Genomic DNA, 6,446 nt, shown 5'->3' with positions numbered 1-6,446 from the left:
ACCACCAAGCCAAATTGACCACCTCCTAAATCTGTTCAGCCACCTGCACTGACCACTTCAACCAGACCAACCCTTGGATCAGCAAATCCTAAACTAGGACCCCTACAATTATAAGAGGCCACTTTCCAGATTCTTCATTATTCCCACCATGATCTAACACAAGACTGCTGTTTATGCTTGAATGTTTTAACTCCCTTACTGTGAAGGAGTGGCAGTCCTTGGGGATTATTCACAGACCATCAACAGCACCCAATGATGGCTACAGTCAGACCAAAGAAATTTAACCCAACAATTGATAACAGCACAGGGATTCTGTGCTGGAAACCAGGTTTCCACAGATTATTCTCACCCCTGCAACTGCACAGCCCTGTACCATTATAGGATATATGCTGTCCCCAGAGAATGCTTGTGTCTTGGAGTTTACACCATGGATTTATGGTCTAGTTATAAACATAACCAGGGATTTTAATGTACTGGTACAACTTGTACCTAGAGGGCATTACTACCCAGGGGAGAATTTCTTCAAACAACTGGCCCCATCATCCAATCAGGTAAAGAGAGTGGCCATTTCTGCTCTATTGCTGGGGTCCCTCCTTGGCCCAGGGCTAGTGCTGGCATAGGGGCCTCATCCCTAAAACCCCAGGATAAAAATCGCAAGGCCTTACAGATGGCTATAGATATACAGGAGTTGAAAAAGTCCACCATGGCCCTATAGGAATTCCCTATCTTCCCTGGCAGAGGTAGTCTTACAAAACTGAAGGGCCCTAGATTTATTGTTCCTCCAGCAGGGAGGACTCTGTGCCGCCTTAGGTGAGGACTGTTGTTTCTATGTTGACCACTCTGGAGTTGTCAAAGAGTCCACGGCTTAATTAGAAAGGGGCTGCAGGACAGAAAATTGGAAAGAAAACAGTCACCATGTTGGTATGAGGCCCTCTTCAACTGGTCTCCTTAGCTTACCAACCTTGTCTCTGGTCCTAACAGGTCCTCCCATCCTACTGATGCTGGCCTTGACTTGTGGCCCTTACATAATCAATGCTTTAGTTAAGTTTGTTAAGGAGCAATTTCCACTATTCAATTGATGATTCTTAAACAACAGTAACAGTCCATGGAAACATCTTAACTATTTGAGATGACTCATTAGTCAAGAGGGAAGTGAGAGGACTAAGTCAGGCTGATTCCATGACAGGCTCCAAAAAGACATTTTAAGAGGCCTCCATTTCTGTTTCCCAGAACTGGGCAAATCTAGAAAAGTCAGTTCCTGTAAAGACAAAAACCCAAAGGCAACCAATCAGAAGCTGCCTCACCATCTGGCCTGAGGAAAAAATCAATCATCAACTGAGATGAGTCAGCAACAGTTTCTAGCCTCCTCTCCCCCCACCCCCGCACCCCCCGCAGAGAAAAAGCAAATCAAGATAAAGGCCACCTAACCCTCCCAGGAATTCCATTAATCAGCTTTAAATTGGGCCTGCAAGCTCACCACTGCAAATCCATTTTGATGAATGGTAGACCCGTGCATGCTGGATTTCTGAAGAATCAAGGAGCTCTGCTTTTGCATACTATTTGAATCTGGGGTACCATTCTTCAGTGAATCATGGACCTTACACACCATTGAATTTTTATATAGACAAAAATCTTATTAGTTTTATTTTAGAATAAAATCAATTATCAATCCCAAGTTGAAATTCTAGAAATATGAAGCATAGTTCAATTGAATCATATATGAGTATGTTAATGCAAATTTCAAATTTGTTTGTATTATATTATATTTTCATTAGTACACAGAAATAGTTAATTCTAGGTAAACTTTATTTTTTATTTATTTTCAGTTTTTTAGCTAAATATAGATTTTTCCATATAGTATGTTTTAAAAAAGAGCAAATAACATTAAAATTGAGATTAGGCAAACTTATACAGATTTTTTTTGCATAAATCATGTCCAAAATTTTAAACTACAAACTTAAGAATTTAAAAAAAATTGCAGTAAAATCTAAGATAGTTGTTACTTTGTTTTTTAAGGGCTGGTAAGATGGCTCAGTGGTTTATTATTATTATTATTATTATTTATTTACTTATTCACGTTGCATCCCAATTACAGCCCCCCTCATCTTTCAGTCCCACCCTTATAAATACTTATCCCCATTACCCCTTCCTCTTCCCTATTCCCTCAGAAAAGGTGAAGCCTTCCTTGGGTACCACCAGCTCTGAGACATCTAGTCCCAACAGGACTAAACACATCCTGTCTCATTGAAACCTACCAGGTTAAGGGAAGGGATCCAATGGCAGGCAACAGAGTCGGGAACAGCATCTTTCCAATTGTTTGGGACCTACATGAAGGCCAAGCTGCACATCTGATACAAATATGTGCAGGGCCTACATCCAGCCTTTGTATGTTCTTTGATTGGTGGATCAGGTTTGGTGGGCCCCCATGGTCCCAGGTTAATTGGCTCTGTAGTCTTCCTATGCTGTTCTTAAACTGACTCCTCAAGACTCCTAGAGCTCTGCCTGATGTTTGACTGTAGGTCTCTACCTCTGTCTCCTTCTGCTGTGGTATCAAGCCTCTCAGGAGTGAGTTATACTAGATCCTTGTGTGCAAGCATATCAGAGTATTATTAAGACTGTCAGGGAGGGGCAAAGAGTGTGGAGGCACAGACTCGCAGCGGAGCTTGAGCGCTGCAGCTACTGCTGCCTCTAAAGTAATCTTGATCCCTGAGCTCCAGATACGAGTGCCTAGCCATGGCTGACCAGCTGACCAAAGAACAGATTGCAGAGTTCAAGGAAGCCTTCTCCCTCTTCGACAAGGATGGAAACGGCACCATTACCACCAAGGAGTTGGGCACTGTGATGAGATCACTGGGGCAGAAGCCCACTGAGGCGGAGCTGCAGGGCATGATTAATGAGGTGGATGCTGACGGCAATAGGACCATTGACTTCCCAGAGTTCCTGCCCATGATGGCCAGAAAGATGAAGGATACGGACAACGAGGAGATACGAGAGGCCTTCCCTGTCTTTGACAAGGATGGGAATGGCTATATCAGCGCCACTGATTTACCTGGAGGAGAAGTTGATGGATGAGAAAGTGGATGAGATAATCCAAGAGGCAGACATTGATCGAGATGGCCAGGTGAATTATGAAAAGTTTGTACAGATGATGACTACGAAGTGAAGGCCCGGGCAGCTGGCCATGCCCATTCTCCTGGTCTCTTCTCCTCTCTTCAATACTCCCCTGCATACCTAGTGCTAGCAAACACCAATTGATTGACTGAGAATCTGATAAAGCAACAAAATATTTGCTCTCCCCCCAAAAAAGAGTGTCAGGGAAGGGTTCTCTCACTTGGAATGGGTCTCCGTTTGGTCCAGCTGGCTGTTTCCTCAGGTTCTGTTCCATCTTTATGCTTGCACATCTTGTAGGCAGAACAAATTTTGGATAGAAGGTTTTATGAGTGGGTTGATGTCCCCCTCCCTCCACTGGAAGTCCTGCCTGTCTACAGGAAGTGGGCACATCAGTCTCCAGATCCCCTGATGGTATGAATCTCAGTCACTCCTATAGACTCCCAAGAGCCTCCCCCATTCTAGGCCTCCTGCTAGTTCCAGAGATGCCCTCACCAATTTCCATTCTCATCCTCTCCTACCCCATTTCCCCACACCTGACCCCCATCCCTGTTCACCTTCTCACCCCTCTCTCACCAAGTTCCCTCTCTCCATCTACTTCTGATTTCTAGTTTGTATCCCCTTGTGAGTAAGATTCATGAATCGTCCATTGGGTCTTCCTTATTACTTAGTTTCTTTGGGTCTATGGATGGTAGCATGGTTATTTTATACATTATGGATAATGTCCACTTATAAGTGAGTATATACCATACCTGTCTTTTTGGGTCTGGGTCACCTCACTCAGTATGATATTTTCTAGTTCTATCCATTTGCCTGCAAATTTCATGATGTTCTTGTTTTCAATAGCTTCATAGTATCCATTGTATAAATGTACCACATTCTGTTTGTCCATTCTTCAGTAGAGGGTCATCTAGGTTTCCAGTTTCTGGTTATTACAAAGCTTATATGAATGTAATTGAGCTACTGCCCTTGTGATACATGGGAGTCTGTTGTGTATATATCTCCAGGAGTGTTATAGCTGGATCTTGGGGTAGTATTATTATCAATTTTCTGAGAAACATAGAAAATTATTTCCAAATGATTGTATAAGTTTGCACTCCTACCAGGAATGAAGTACGGCTCCTTCTTGCTCCACATTCTTGCCAGAATGTGCTGTCACTTGAATTTTTGATCTTAGTCATTCTGATAGGAATAAGATGAAATCTTAATCTTCCTTCCAGTCCACACATTCACATGCAGTCTTGGACTGGCATACCATTTCCCACCCCACTGGGCTGCCTGCCACATGGGAGGCGTGATTTAACTGGAGACACACAGGTGAAACACCTATGCCCCAAACCCCTCCAAGAAGATCCCAGGAAGCCCAACAGCCTTGAGTTCTGCCTGGCCCTATGAGAGCTCTGTCTTCCTTCCAGCCCACATTTCCACCTGCAATTTCAAACCAACACACTGATCCCCACCCTAAAGTACCACGTCCAGGAGATCTGCTTCAACCCAGGATACACAGGAACTACTAAGTCACCCAATACCAAAAACAAACAGTTAGGGAAAGGCAGGTACAAGATCATAATCAACAGAAGCCAGTGCAATATGGCACTATCAGAACCCAGATCTACTACTGCAAGCTCTGGATATCCTAAAACACCTGAAGAACAAGACTGACCTTAAATCTCATTTCATGAAGATGAGAGAGACCTTTAAAGGGGAAATAAATAAACCCCTTAAAGAAATACAAGAACACACAATTAAGCATGTAAAAGCCCTTAAGAAACAAACAAACAAATCCCTTAAAGAAGAACAGGAAAATATAATCAGACTGGTGAAGAAAACAGTCCTGTGGCCTTCTCAGCTTTAAAAAGGCTGAGCAGTTTTCCCAGCCTTGAGCAGGCTAAGCAGACTCTGAACAATCACTGTGACAGGTCTTGTCAACCTGGACAGAGACATCTGTCTTGGCTGCAGTTGCAAGTTCCCACGGGAACTTTGATGTCTTGGCTACCTGCAATGACCTTACTGCTACAACACAGCGTACTCCAGCTGAAGAAGGGGATGTGTTTTGTGTTTTTTTCCTTTACAAACTCAAAGCTTATTATTAATCTTGGAACCTTGAACAGAACCTCTGTCTTGGCTTAATTCTTCCCTCCCCCCCCCCCACACACACACACACCTTCATTTCCAGCTTCCCTTTCAGGTAAACCCAGTTAATCCATGGCTGCTGGACAACTTCACAGTCTGAGATCTAAAAATGGAAATAAGAAGCAATAAAGAAAACACAAATGGAGGCAACTCTGGAGATGGAAAACCTAGGGAAGAGAATAGGAACTACAGACAAAAGCATCACCAACAGAATACGAGAGATGGAATAGAGAATATCAGGTGTAGATGATAACCAAATTGATATATTGGTCAACAAAAATGCCAAAAAGTAAAAAGTTTCTAACTCAAAAAATGCAGGAAATTTGGAACACTGTTAAAATAGCAAACCTGAGAATAATAGGAATAGAGGAGGGTTTCTGTTATTTTGCCAGAATTACCTCTAGAGCTGCTTTTGTATATTTCTCTGAGAGAACATTCAACCTCAGCTGTAATCTTTTTCCTTTTGTGCTTTCAGTCATAGTCACTCTCTTTTGTACAACCACTCTGGAAATAAATTTTCAAGAAAATTGGGAGTAGCTCTACCCCAAGAACCAGCTATACCACTCATGGGCATATGACCAAAAGATGTTCCACCATTCAACAAGGACACTTGCTCATCTATGTTTATAGGAGCTTTATTTGTAATAGTAAGAAACTAGAAATAACCCAGATGGTTCTCAACTGAAGAAAGGATAAAGAAAAGGTGGTACTTCTACACAATGGACTCAGCTATTAAAAACAATAACGTCATGAATTTTACAGGTAAATGGATGGATCTAGAAAATATCATTCTGGGGCAACCCAGACCCAAAAGGACATGAATGGTGTGTATGCACTTTTAAGTGGCTATTAGCCATAAAGTAAAGGATAATCATGCTACAATCTATAGACCCAAACAGACCAAAAAGAGCCAAAGAAACAAGATAACAAAGAGAACCCAAGGAAAAATGCTTGAATCTTACTCAGAAAGGGAAATAAAATAGATATATTGGAGGTGGGTAGAGAGAGAGAACTGGGCGGGAGAGAGGGTAGGAAGGAGAATGTGGTGAGGGATCAGGTGTAGGGAGATCAGGGAAGATAGAATGAAAATTGGTGGGAGGTGGAGGACACATCTCTAAGATATGACAGAGACCTGAGATGGGTGGAGGTCCCAGGGCATCTATGGAGGTAACTCCTAGAAGCTGGGGATATGGAGGCCAAATGAC

At 42.6% G+C, this 6,446-nt stretch overlaps 1 pseudogene; it reads left to right on the top strand.

Annotated features, from left to right (window-relative positions):
- Positions 1–2,729: 2,729 nt before the first annotated feature.
- Positions 2,730–3,163, top strand: LOC127682140 (calmodulin-1-like; annotated as a pseudogene).
- The last annotated feature ends 3,283 nt before the right edge of the window (positions 3,164–6,446 follow it).

The sequence above is a fragment of the Apodemus sylvaticus genome, chromosome 4 (genome assembly GCF_947179515.1).
Source record: "Apodemus sylvaticus chromosome 4, mApoSyl1.1, whole genome shotgun sequence".
Taxonomy (NCBI): Eukaryota; Metazoa; Chordata; class Mammalia; order Rodentia; family Muridae; genus Apodemus; species Apodemus sylvaticus.
Note: the sequence above shows the minus strand (reverse complement) of the source record. Positions and strands in the feature narration are given on the sequence as shown.